The sequence below is a fragment of the Leucoraja erinacea genome, chromosome 7 (assembly GCF_028641065.1).
Source record: "Leucoraja erinacea ecotype New England chromosome 7, Leri_hhj_1, whole genome shotgun sequence".
Classification (NCBI taxonomy): domain Eukaryota; kingdom Metazoa; phylum Chordata; class Chondrichthyes; order Rajiformes; family Rajidae; genus Leucoraja; species Leucoraja erinaceus.
Window position 1 is genome coordinate 65888263 of NC_073383.1, and position 14529 is coordinate 65902791.

General features: G+C 44.1%; 1 protein-coding gene across 5 annotated transcripts in view; it reads left to right on the top strand.

Moving 5' to 3' along the window:
* lypd6b (LY6/PLAUR domain containing 6B) overlaps window positions 1-14529 on the top strand; it is a 141278-nt gene that overhangs the window by 52746 nt on the left and 74003 nt on the right. The window contains exon 2 of one of the 5 annotated variants that reach the window (XM_055638695.1): window positions 3913-4015. The exons of the other annotated variants lie outside the window; for them this stretch is intronic. The gene's annotated coding sequence lies outside the window, so the exon portion shown is untranslated. The remainder of the gene's footprint in view (window positions 1-3912; window positions 4016-14529) is intronic. 5 annotated transcript variants of the gene reach the window in all.

Sequence of the window (14529 nt, forward strand, 5' to 3'; positions counted from 1 at the left end):
AAGGTAAATCATGTCTGACGAATCTTATAGAATTTTTCGAGGATGTAACTAGTAGCGTGGATAGGGGAGAACCAGTGGATGTGGTGTATCTGGACTTCCAGAAGGCTTTCGACAAGGTCCCACATAAGAGATTAATATACAAACTTAAAGCACATGGCATTGGGGGTTCAGTATTGATGTGGATAGAGAACTGGCTGGCAAACAGGAAGCAAAGAGTAGGAGTAAACGGGTCCTTTTCACAATGGCAGGCAGTGACTAGTGGGGTACCGCAAGGCTCAGTACTGGGACCCCAGCTATTTACAATATATATTAATGATCTGGATGAGGGAATTGAAGGCAATAACTCCAAGTTTGCGGATGACACTAAGCTGGGGGGCAGTGTTAGGTGTGAGGAGGATGCTAGGAGACTGCAAGGTGACTTGGATATGCTGGGTGAGTGGGCAAATGTTTGGCAGATGCAGTTTAATGAGGATAAATGTGAGGTTATCCATTTTGGTGGCAAAAATGGGAAAGCAGATTATTATCTAAACGGTGGCCGATTGGGAAAGGGGGAGATGCAGCGAGACCTGGGTGTCATGGTACACCAGTCATTGAAGGTAGGCATGCAGGTGCAGCAGGCAGTAAAGAAAGCCAATGGCATGTTGGCTTTCATAGCAAGAGGATTTGAGTATAGGAGCAGAGAGGTTCTACTGCAGTTGTACAGGGTCTTGGTGAGACCACACCTGGAGTATTGCGTGCAGTTTTGGTCTCCAAATCTAAGGAAGGACATTATTGCCATAGAGGGAGTGCAGAGAAGGTTCACCAGACTGATTCCTGGGATGTCAGGACTGTCTTATGAAGAAAGACTGGATAGACTTGGTTTATAGTCTCTAGAATTTAGGAGATTGAGAGGGGATCTTATAGAAACTTACAAAATTCTTAAGGGGTTGGACAGGCTAGATGCAGGAAGATTGTTCCCGATGTTGGGGAAGTCCAGGACAAGGGGTCACAGCTTAAGGATAGGGGGGAAATCCTTTAAAACCGAGACGAGAAGAACTTTTTTCACACAGAGAGTGGTGAATCTCTGGAACTCTCTGCCACAGAAGGTAGTTGAGGCCAGTTCATTGGCTATATTTAAGAGGGAGTTAGATGTGGCCCTTGTGGCTAAGGGGATCAGAGGGTATGGAGAGAAGGCAGGTACGGGATACTGAGTTGGATGATCAGCCATGATCATATTAAATGGCGGTGCAGGCTCGAAGGACCGAATGGCCTACTCCTGCACCTAATTTCTATGTTTCTATGTTTCTATGTAACGGAATCTTGATCAACTCAATTGATCAATGCTACTTTGTTGTCACATGTGCAGAGTGCAAATGCACAGTGAAATTATTTTCTTACAATCAATCCAGTAGAGTATAGCCACACCATCTCCAATTAGCAATTGTACAGAAATAATCCACTGAGCTCGCATGCAAGAGGCGCCATGTTTTAGCACCATTCTTTTGAGTCCAGTCACTGCTCCAGTTGTTATCAGCGGTGCCTGTTTCAGGCGAGACTCCAGCCATCGCCTTCCTCAGTTGACCAGCAACAGACGTCCTTTCCTCGCCTGTCCACCTTTGTTCCCCGGGGATTCTACCCGCAGCTGACCTCGATGGCACGGTAGACCGGACCCCGGTTTCCTCCTCCTCTCCTACCGGCCTCGCTCCTCTCTCGTCGCGTCCATCATCGTCGCCAGCTCCATCATCCCGGTGTACGGTCTGTGGGTGATGAACAGCGGCGGCACGGTAGGCTCCACTGTAAGGCAACAGCTCTACCGCTGCACCACCGTGGCCGGCCGCCCAAGGTGTTGCATTTTAGTAGGGACAAACCTGGGCAGCACTCATGCAGTAAATGCTAGGGCACTGCGGAGGGAAGTGTTGGAGGACAGGGAGACCAAAGGTGCAGATACATAATTTCATGAAGGTGGGGACACAGGTGAACAGGGTGGTGACAAAGGCATTCGGCACCGTTTCCTTCATCAGTCAGGGTATTGAGTACCAGAGTGTTTAAGAATGAACTGCAGATGCTGGAAAATCGAAGGTACATAAAACATTTCCAGCATCTGCAGTTGAGTTTCTCCAGCATTTTTGTGTACCTATTGAGTACCAGAGGTGGGACATCATGATAGAGCTCTAGGCCACATTTGGAGTACTGTGTACAATCTGTTATAGGAAGGATGTCATTAAACTGGAAATGGCGCAATAAAGATTTATGTGGGTGTTACTGAGTTGTAAGAAGAGGGTGGACCGGCTGGGTTTATCTTCCCTAAAGCATGGGAGGCTGATGGATGACTCTACAGAGGTACGTAAAATCACAAGGAACATAGATAAAGTGAACAGTCAATTCTTTCCCCAGGGCAGGGGAATCCTAGAGTATGTCAATAGCTCCTTGAGTGTGGCAACACAAGTAGATAGATAATAGATTATTTAAAAAAAGAACAGAGCTTAAGTTTCAGGCAATAGGGGGTGCAGAGATAGATAGATTCTTGATTAGTACAGGTGTCAGAGGTTATGGGGTGTAGGCAGGAGAATGGGGTTAGGATGGAGTGAGATCAGCCATGATTGAATGGCAGATTAGACTTGATGGGCCGAATGGCCTAATTCTACTCCTTTTCCTTATGATCGAATGGAACAAGCTGATAGATGAAATGGTAGAGGCGGCTACAATTATGTAATTTAAAAAACACAACGAGGTTTATGGATGGAAAAGATGCAGTGATATGGGCCCGGTGGATGTAAGTGGAACTAGTTCTGTTCGGCGTCTTGTCAGGCATGTACTAGTGGGGCTGAAGGGCTTCATTTGTGCTGTATAGCTTGAGAATTATGACAGAAAACTTGAAGGAGTTCTGCAGCAGGAGTGAAAAAAGTTGTCAAAGAACCTAACAGGACAGCAATCAGTGTAAAAATGGGGCAGAAAATTGTCAGATGGAGTTCCATTTGGATTAGTGTGAGATGTGGTGCGTTTGGTGTTGAAATATAAAGAGAAAAGTGTACTGTAAATGGCAGAACCATTGGGAGCATTGATGCACAGAGGAGTCCTAGAGTATAGGTCAATAGCTCCTTGAGAGCGGCAACACGAGTAGATAGGAATGGACACAAGGAATTGCAGTTGGTTGTTTGCGAAAAAAGAGAGTGCTGGAGTAACTCAGCATGTTTGAAGAAGGGTCCCGACCTGAAATGGCACCTATGCATACCTTCCAGAGATGCAGCCTGACCACGTTAAGTTACTCCAGTACTCTAAGTCTTTTTTCTTAGATAGGATGGGATCCAGGAGGAAAATTGAGCTTTGCCTGTGGTCAGGTTTGATCTTGGGTCTGGGTCTGTGAGGCTGAGCACAGACAATGTCCAAACACTATGCAAACAATTTATGTTTAGTTTTTTTAGTTTAGAGATACTGCATGGAAACAGGTCCTTCGGCCCACCGAGTCCACACCGACCAGCGATCCCTGCACATTAACACTATCCTACACACATCAGGGACAATTTACACACACACAAAACCAATTAACCTAAATACATGTACGTCTTTGGAGTGTGGGAGGAAACCGAAGATCTCAGAGAAAACCCACGTGGTCACGGGGAGAACATACAAACTACATACAGACAGCACCCGTAGTCGGGATTGAACCTGGGTTTCTGGCACTGCAAGCACTGTAAGGCAGCAACTCTACCACTGCGCCATCATGCCGCCCTTGTGTCTGAAGTCAGGATCAAGCTTGGCTCCCTGGAGATGTAAGGCAGTAGGAGTAAACACTGTGCCACTGTGCCATCTGTTGGTTGAAGAATAAATATCTAATAAGTAGATAACTTTCCTTTGAAATAGTGCCAGGGGTTGTTTTTTTGCCCACTTGAGAGAGAGCAGAGTGTCCTTGATTTAATGATTAATTCCCAACAGTTCACCACTTCTGCGATGCTCCAGTCTCATGAATGGGAATTGAGTTGCCAACCTTTTCACTGAGAATACTAACAAGTGAAATGTGGGAAGATCTAAAAAATAGGTAAGTACCCATTCCAAAGTTATATATAGTGTAATTTACCTCAGATAAGTAAGATATTTTCTCAGGGTGTTTTTTAGTACAAAGATACTCCTTGAAATAAATTTGCCAATTTGATTAAAAATATTGCATTTACGCTTCTAGTGGAAACGCAGGTGTGTTGTCGAATCATATTCAAGTTTTTAAGTAAAGTTTTAGTTACTGCTAAAACATAATCCTTGCAACAGGTGTGTGGTCGCATGAATAGCCTAGTTTGTTCTCATACCTTTATCTATCAGTCCTTTTTACTAATAGTGACTAGTGTTTTCCTGTACTACTGAATATTGTTATTTTTTGCTAAAATTAATGCTTACATCTGCATTGGCTTTATCCTATTTCGTTACATTGACCCTTATTCATGACTTTATTTGCTTGTAATAGATAGAGGTTTATTCTGCATTGTTCTGTATAGATCGCATGGAAGAGGACAAAGTCAGTACTCCAGCACTTTATGTTTTAAATAACCCATCTCCGTTTAGAAGTGTACATTCGATAGAATGTCATGTGCCATACAGGTTATTTTGGTGGGTTACTGTGTGTACTCTTCATGGATTATGGCAGTGTTCACATCCATACCTTGTTCAATGCTCATTACTATGATGGTGAAAGCTACAATCGGTTCTCTTTATTGTGCCTGGAAAAATGCCTCGAGAGGCAATAAAGCTTCTTTCTGGCATAGGTATTTCAGTGGTGATACCTGAGCCCTTTGTGTTTGCTTCAGCCGTAATAGAATTGAGCGGAGCTACATTTTTTTTTGTCAAGTTTACACAAAGCACTTTCTTGAAAGAAACCCCACACTCACACGGCACCAAAAACTGATCTGATACGAGGACCTCCAGCAGGGGCCAGAGTGCACGCAACCTTGGAGTCTAAACACTCTGACCCTCAGTTCTTCGCTTCTTGTAATGATGCTGCTGAATCCACCTGCCCCAGACTCTGATTACTTCGTGCTTAACACTTGGAGCTTTAATAGCTGCTTGCATTATGTGTGTGCAGTGAACTGGTTCGGAGATTAGATCGAACTTCCCTCACATCTGATAACCAGTCTTGGTCATGTTGCCGGTTGGAATTTATATTCCAATCACACTGCGAATTAGTGAATGACTGCATACATCTGCTTGTGAAGTAGAAAAGTAGAACTGTAAGCCTTTTACCAGGGCCAATGGCGTGCCTTGCACAGGGTGGGCGAGGAGCTCTAAAATATGTTGTAATTGCAAAATAAAGCTTTAAAATGGCCCTTTTTTAAAATAGGTGCAGAGTCCCAAGCTGGCCACGTTACAGAAGTATTTGGCTTTTTCCTGTTGTGCAGCTTATAATGTAAATTCTTGCCAAAATGGATGTGATGGATCAGATGTCATTGGCAGGGTCCTACTGCTGCACATGTTCCCTTTGGCCAGCTATGACTGAATTTACCTGGTCTGAACGCAGTGGGCCTATCTTGTTGGTCAGTAGCATCCCAGATTTCAGAAGAGAGCTTCAAGCTCTGACAGGATTTCAAATTATGCTTCAGAAAAGCAGCACCCTAAAACTCCCCAGTAAACCTTATACTTATGGTCATTAAGTGTTAGGGTTTTTCAGTCAATAGTTATTTATTATTTTCTTTTGCATACAATCCAGTAAAATCATACTATACATAAGCACTATCACAAGATTGCAATGATGGTAGTGCAAAAATAGTATATTTCTTCTGAGCCACGTTTCAGTCGCCATCTTGTAGCTCTTTGTTAAAATATAGAAACTACGAAAGAAAGTGAAAGTTATTCAAATATTTTAAAAATCAGCTAAAACATTTGAATACTTGGAAACATAAAATAAGATGTTTCATAATAAGGATTAAAAAAATCTACTTCTTCCCTTCCCACAACATTATAACCTCTGATATCAATATGGCTACTGTTATAGAGTTACACAGTACAGAAAAATATCACCCATTTCTTCTCTCCAGAGATGCTGCCCGCCCCGCTGAGTTACTCCAGCATTTTGTGTCTACCTTTGATTTAAATCAGCATCTGCAGATCTTTTCTACACTGAAAAGGGACCTTCGGCCAACCATCTCCATGTCAATGTCGGCTGTCAAGTATATGTCTCTGCTAATCCCAGCATTTCCATGTCTTTACCAGATCTTGGTCTGCACCCTTCTATGCCTTGTATTCAAGTGTTTATTTCAGTATTTCTTAAATGTCTGGCTCCATCACCACTCGTGCTTTGTGTTCCACATTCCAATTACCTATTGGGTGAAAAAGTTCTTCCTCGGATCCCCTCTGAACTTGCTCATGGTCCCCAAACCTATGCTCTCTAGTTTTAGATACCCCTGCTTGTGGATCCTACCATGATCTTGGTCAAACCCAATGTAAGATCTAAGAGTTAACTCTCCAGCATAAATGCTCAAGAAACACGGCCAGATAAATCTCCACTGCACGATTCCGTAGATGTCATGGAAGTGTATTATGCCAACTATTATCGGGTGTGTTTTTTTAAGAACCACATCTATATGGAAATGATGGACGCATGCATTTTTAAATCAAAATCCTGAATGTGGATTATGATGTGAATCTGTGACATTATCAAGAAATGCTGCAAGTATCATAAATCGTGAGAATTTTACCATTAAAAAAATGTACATATACCAATTCCTATTTTTGTGGCTGTAATTTTGTTATCAAACGCCATATGGTACCATATAACCTGATAGCCTTTTGGAGACCAGAATTGGTTGTTCCCACTCTAGAAGCCTATGACCACGATCAATTTCAGTTCCATTAATGGGATCTAGAATAGATGTTAAGGGCCTGTCCCATTTGGGCGTCATTTGCGCATCACGCAGATGGGGCGCGAAGATTTTGTACATCCCAAAATCCTGGGGCGCCACGCGCGATAGCGCATCACTGCCTACATCACCATGCACCATGTGCATGTAATGCGCACCTTGCTCGCATCATGTGCGCGTCACGATGCGTGCGTCGTGACGCGCAAATTATGTCACGTAAATGACGCGCAAATGACACCCAAGTGGGACAGGCTCTTAAGGCTCCACCTTTATATCAGAAAAGAACATGAGACCTGAATTAGTTGGTCTAACAAGGAAACTGCAGATACTGATTTACAAAAAAAGACGCAATGTGCTGGTTAGGCAGCTTCTTTGGAGGACATAGATAGGTGACATTTCGGGTTGGAATTAGTCCCGACCCAAAACATCACCTACTCCTTTTCTCCATAGATGTAGGTATGTTACAATACTTACCTTCAGCGGCGCTGCAATTCTGCCACTGGCCGTGTGCGCGATTTTGGAGCGTTTGAGGGGGGGGGGGGGGGGGGTCGGGGTTAAAACTCGGTTTTCTCACTCCTAGTCCTGGGTTATATTTTGTTGGAGTGCAGGTTTTGGCTGAGGAATCGTTCCGACGGCCGTTCTGTGTGTTTTAAAAAAAAATTTGCCTGACAAGTTAATCACTGGAGTGATTTTAAAATCAGCTTCTGAAGCCGACAATGGGGACGGATTTTACGTAGGGGACAGGTAAAAGAAAGTATTTTATTTTTATGTATAAAAGTGTTTCTTAAGATGCATTTAATTCACAATTTAAGTAGCGAAACGGTGATTTTTTCCCCCCGAACGAACCGGCAGTGTATTTACTGCCGATATGGGTTTAAATCCACTGCAATCGCAACATTCCAATTGATAGCGTTCCAGAAAAACCCACTCGCAAGCTGATTTAAATGGCCATTAATTTACAGGAATTAAACATTAAATTCCTTCCATTTGGCCTATAAACCCATGACAATGAGATTTAAAAATTATGTTATATTGTGAATTATTGTGTGAATGTTATTTGGACACTTATTTGGCTATTTAAAAATGTTAATCTATTCTTAAGAAATGGATAGATGTTGAGATCGAGTAATTGAATTTTGTAATTAGCTACAATTAGGTTATAACTAATTATATGCTTTAATTTCAAGTCATCTAAGTAAGATTGTTTCATATTTGTTTCAGAATGCTTCAATCTATAATAACTGCCAATTTCTTTCAGCTCTTAAATTTTATGAAAGTTATGGGCTTTTGACTGTTCTCGATCACAGCTTTTGTGTTAAGTCAATGAAAAAGCAATAGGGAAAAAGATGCTAATTTCCGAGTATGAAAATGGCCATAACTTCTTTAATACTGAAGATATGAAAGTGAATTAGGTGTCAAATTAAACTTCGTTTTGTGCTTTATCTGATGGGATAAATTACAGACTTGATTTTTAAAATCTCAAAATTTTGTATCATTGCTAATAGATGCTGCCTCGCCCGCTGAGTTTCTCCAGCATTTTTTGTCTTACTTTTGATTTTTCTAGCATCTGCAGTTCTTTCTTAAAAGTTGAGTTACTCCAGTACTTTGTGTCTTTACCTGAATGAGGTGGTGAATAGAACAACATAATAGCACATTGGATTTGAAATATCATGCTGCCAAATACACCATTACTGCCCTGGTGTTAAGGCTAAATAATACCAAGTTCTACCTTGTTTTCTTATTCCACAACAATCCTCTTTGAGCGAATAAACGCTTGACCTCCTGAGGAGAGCAAAAGTGTGTTAGGCAAAATTTGTACATTTCAAGCTGATTAAATCTGTAAATGAATGATTAATTGCTACCAATCATAGGCTTGGAATGTTGAGCTTAGAACAAAAAAAAGGTACTTCTGTTTCTTTTCTCATGTGGAGGAATATTCCTTGAATCAAGGTGTATCTAAAGCTGTATACGTGTGACTCTGATCAACTACTTTTCCGACAAAGTTAATTCAACCACTTCCAGTTTATTTTCCAGTACTGATGAACAGAACATGAAGATTTATTAGCAGGATTTACAGGGTATGCTCTTTGCAGGGCAAACGTGACAGTCCTGAAGATGCTCATTTGTTATTTTGGTTCAGACATGCAGCTGTTAAATATGGGAACGTAGGAATACAAGACAGATCAATTAAGTAGGAGGTTGGCTATTCAATGCCAGTCAAGGGGCACTGTGGCATAGCAGTAGAGCTACTGCCTTACAGCGCTGGAGACCCAGCTTCGATCCTGACTACGGGTGTACACGGAGTTTGTATGTTCTCTCCGTGACCAGCGTGGGTTTTCATTGAGATTTTTGGTTTCCTCCCAAAGACGTACAGGTTTGTAGGTTAATTGGCTTAGTGTAAATATAATATTGTCCCTAGTGTGTGTAGGGTAGTGTTAGTGTGCGGAGATTGCTGGTTGGTGTGGATGCGGTGGGCCGAAGGGCCAGTTTCTGCACTGTATCTCTAAAAAAATTAAACTAAAACCTATTACCCAATCAGTTGGATATAGAACATAGAACAGTACAACAAACAACCATAAACATTTAGACAGGTACATGGATAGGATAGGTTTTGAGGAATATGGGCTAAATGCAGGCAGGTGGGACTAGTGTGGATGGGGCATGTTGGTCGGCATGGGCAAGTTGAGCTGAAGATCTGGTTTTCATGCTTTGTGACTATGACTCTATAACAAACATATATTTTAACCTCATTTTCTTGCTTTGGTGCCTTAATTCTCCAGACAATTTCCCATCAAAAATCTATCAATCTCATTTGGAATTTTTCAGCTATCTTAGATGTAACGTTTGATGTTGAGTTTAAAGAAGCACAATTATTCCCACTCTTCTTACTATGATCAAGGCCTATGTCCTCTCCCCTGTAAGGATAGGGTCTCTTCCATACCCGCAACACTGCTCTCTCTCCCCATCCCGCACTCGCAACAAGGGCCGAGTCCCCCTAGTCCTCACCTTTCACCCCACCAGCCGTCACATACAAAAAGTAATCCTCCGTCAGTTTCGCCACCTCCAACGTGACCCCACTACTCGCCACATCTTCCCATCTCCCCCCATATCTGCCTTCCGCAAAGACCGCTCCCTCCATAACTCCCTTGTCAATTCTTCCCTTCCCTCTCGGTCCACCCCCTCCCCGGGCACTTTCCCTTGCAACCGCAAGAGATGCAACACTTGTCCCTTTACCTCCCCCCTCGACTCCGTTCAAGGACCCAAGCAATCGTTCCAGGTGCGACAGAGGTTTACCTGCATCTCTTCCAACCTCATCTATTGCGTCCGCTGCTCTAGATGTCAGCAGATCTATATCGGTGAGACCAAGCGGAGGTTGGGCGATCGTTTCGCCGAACAGCTCCGCTCGGTCCGCAATAACAAGCTGACCTCCCGGTGGCTCAGCACTTCAACTCCCCCTCCCACTCCGCCTCCGACCTCTCTGTCCTGGGTCTCCTCCATGGCCACAGCGAGCAGCACCGGAAATTGGAGGAACAGCACCTCATATTCTGTTTGGGGAGTCTGCACCCCGGGGGCATGAACATCGAATTCTCCCAATTTTGTTAGTCCTTGCTGTCTCCTCCCCTTCCTCAGCCCCCCTGCTGTCTCCTCCCATCACCCAGCCTTCTGGCTACTCCTCCTTTTCCCTTTCTTGTCCCCACCCACCCCCGCCCCCGATCAGTCTGAAGAAGGGTTTCGGCCCGAAACGTTGCCTATTTCCTTCGCTCCATAGATGCTGCTGCACCCGCTGAGTTTCTCCAGCTTTTTTGTGTAACCTGTGTATTATTATTATTCAGGTGCTTTCTTATCTGAGGAAATGGTTGGTCATTATCTCCTCTTTTCTAAACACTTGAATTAGATTGCCTCTTAATCATTGAGAGCCAAGAGAGTATTAATTTGTTTTTTGCAAATAGACTTTTACATTTAACCCTTTACAGCCAGGTATATTTGACTTGCAACACATCTCCAAAAGGGGTATCTGGTACATTCCTCTCCCCTTTGCATTTCAGCACCTCTAGATGAAGGTCAACATTACATTTCAATTTACATCTTTGGCATATGAGATGTCTGTTCAAGAGTCGGGTAACAGCAGAGAAGAAACTGTTCTTGAAACTGGTGGTTACAAGGTTACGGGAAGGTTTTGTACCTTCAGCCCCACCAGAGAGGAGAGAGAAGAGGATGACAAGGGTGTGAGCAGTTCTCGATAGTGTTGGCTGCTTTCCAAGACTGTAATTGGAGTTAATGGTGAGGGAGGGAGAGGCAAGGTTGAGGCTGTTTTAGTTTTTAGTTTCAGAGATACACCATGGAAACAGGTATTTCGGCCCACCGAGTCCGTGCCGACCAGTGATCCCCATACACAAATGCTTATCCTACACACTAGGGACAATGTACAATTTTTACCGAAGCCAATTAACCTACAAACCTGTACGTCTTTGGAATATGGGAGAAATCTGGAGAACCTGGAGAAAACCCACAAGGTTTACGGGGAGAATGTACAAACTGAACTGACAGCATCCATAGTCAGGATCGAAACCGACTCTTTGGCACTGTAAGGTAGCAACGCTACTGCTGCGCCACTGTGCCGCCCCATGCTTTGTGTGAAGGGCTGGACTGTTTCCATGACTCTGCAATTTCTGGGGGAGAGGGAGAGTTGTGTTCCTAGAAAAGAGCCCGTGTCACGACTTTCCGCAAAATGAAACTATGTCATCTACGCACGAGCCAAGAAATGCAAGTTGAAAATAAAAAGAACATTTTGTGTTTCTCTAGTTATTTGTTTCGCATAAATTCTATGAGAGCAAACTTTATTCCATATCTCAAGATTTTGGGTAGTGATTTGTGAATTTCCTCAACCCGAATGCTCGTAAAGCGGAGGATGCCTGTACTTCTGGTCGGGTGAGATCAAATGAGTTAATGCAGCAGTTAGAAATGTGTAATGTCTCTATGGCTGGACTTTCATCCATATCAGCCATCTTCCAGAGAATGTAAACGGATTCCTGCTGGGCTTTCCCAGGCCATTTGTACACTTGGAAGATATCCTGGTTACCGAAGCCTGAGGGATGAACACCTGCGGAATCTGGAAGTACTGAGTGCGCTGGACTCGGCAGGTGTACCGTTAAGGAGACATAAGTGCACATTCTTGACAAGTGATGTACAGTACCCGGAACACTGCATGAATACTAAAGGACTGCACCCAGTTCAACAGAAGGTAAAAGCCATTACCAACGCTCTTGTCCAACTAATATACTTGAGCGTGGACATTTCTGGTATTGAACTATTCTAGTAAATTGTCAAGTCTAGCAACACTCTTATCCCCATTACATTAATTGTGGTGAAAGCATGTGAAGTAGAGTTGAATTGAAACTTAAGTAAATGCTATTGTGCCTTCTAAAGAATTGCTGCAGTTAACTGATGTGCTGGTCCACTATTCAGAGAGAGAGTGAGAGAGAGAGTCAATCTTGTGAATTGTCACTGTGTTATACCAGCGCTGTGTTGCCCATCCAATGGAAGGTGGTTCAGAAAAGCAGAATGGGTTTATGACCAGAATACTGCCAGTTGCAATGATAAGGTACTCTCAGATGGACAAAAACTATTCAGCCATCATGTCTGAAACAGCTTCATAAATACAGGTATGAATAACATTTCACTATCTGCACAGATCAGAAATCCCTCATTCGTCTGGTCCATGAAAAGAAGTCGGTTTCTCAGATGGTTTCCTCACAAACCGTTGATCCTGAGAGCATGTAAATAAACTATTGTTTATAGGAAATGCAATTTTTATCAATCATCTTGATAACTTCCCACCATGAGTGTAATCTCTTTCATCAGGGGGAGAGGGGAGAGGGTGCGACAGAGAGGGGAGAGGGTGAGAAAAAGAAAGAAAATGTGGAGAGGGGAGAGGAGCGAAAGATGAAGGGAGAGAAAGTGGGGGATCTCCCTGCTTGCTGTGTTCCCCTGTTGTGGATCGAGGAAGACTGAGCCCCTGGTATAAACACGAGAACACCAGCACTGCCATGTGGTCAAGACAGGGCTGCCTGGAAGAAGCCCTCGTCAGTCAGCACCCCCACAGTGGTTAAGACTAAGTGGCTGGGGCAAGCCTAAGATGATGTGCCTGTTTCTACCCACGAACAACGAGGGACTGTTCCAACACACAATAGACGATAGGTGCAGGAGTAGGCCATTCGGCCCTTCGAGCCAGCACCGCCATTCAATGTGATCATAGCTGATCATCCCCAATTAGTAATTGAGGAGGAGGAGCCGTCTTGGGGAACGGCTGCTAACCAGCAGCCGTCCGTTTAATTCATTTTTTCTTTTGTAAGTCTTGTTCTTCGTTTGTTGGAGATATAAACTTCTGAATGTGGTGGGAAGGAGGTAATCATACTTCTAGGTCCCTACCTGGTCGGTGAGGCAGCTTTTTCTCCGGGCTGCCCGTCGACCTGTCCTCGTGGCCTACCAGCGGGCGTGGAGCGCCGTTTCCTGGCGGGGACCGCCCAGCACCTCGGCTTCGGTGGCGGCACAGCGCTGGAGCGCTATCGCGGAGCGGGCGATGCCTTGCCTGGGTCGCTGCGCTGGATCGACACGCTGGAGCTCCGGTGAGATGTGACCGCCGAGATCAACACCTGCGGGTATGCGGAGCAGAGCGGGCGGTGCCGACTTTAACATCGGGAGCCTGGGAGCTCCAAACCGGTGCGTCCTTGTTGGCTTCGGAAGCCGCGGTCCCCTGTCTGGAAGCGGCCGTTCCAGGTGGCCCAGCCGCTGTGAGGACTCTCCCGACGCCGGGGCAACACCACCCGGCCAGAACGGCCAGGAACATCGGGCCTCCATAGAGGCAATAGCGGTGGCCTCAATAGGCCTGACTTTTGGGAGAACTGGGGATGGGGACTGGACTTTGTGCCTTCCCCACAGTGGTATCCACTGTGGGGGGATGATTTTTCTGTGTGTAAGTTACTATGTTAGTCTGTGTCCAAGATGGCTGTCGGAAGGGAGAGTGGACGCTGGCGCGCTTTAGCTGCCGCTGCTCTCTCTTCTCACTGTGTTTTTTGATTTTTTAATTTTGTGTTTTTGGAGCGATTTCTATCTTTAATTTGTGTGGTGATGATGTCCTTATTATTTATTTTTCTCCGACTCTATGTTTTTTTCTTCTCTGTTAATCTTTGTAAGGTGTCCTTGAGATTTGAAAGGCGCCCGAAAATAAAATGTATTATTATTATTATTATTATTATTATTATTATTACCCCGTTTCTGCCTTCTCCGCATATCACCTGACTCCGCTATCTTTAACAGCCCCATATAGCTTTCTCTTGAAAGTATCCAGAGAACCAGCCTCCACTGCCCTCTGCGGCAGAGAATTCCACACTCACAACTCTCTGTGAGAAAAAGTGTTTCCTCATCTCCGTTCTAAATGGCTTACCCCTTATTCTTAAACTGTGGCCCCTGGTTCTGGACTACCCCAACATTGGGAACATGTTTCCTGCCTCTAGCATGTCCAAAACATTAATAATCTTATATGTTTCAATGAGACACCCTCTCATCCTTCTGAACTCCAGAGTGTATAAGCCCATCCGCACCATTCTTTTCAGCATATGACAGTCCCGCCATCCCGGGAATTAACCTACGCTGCACTCCCTCAATAGCAAGAATGTCCTTCCTCAAATTATGGGACCAAAACTGCACACAA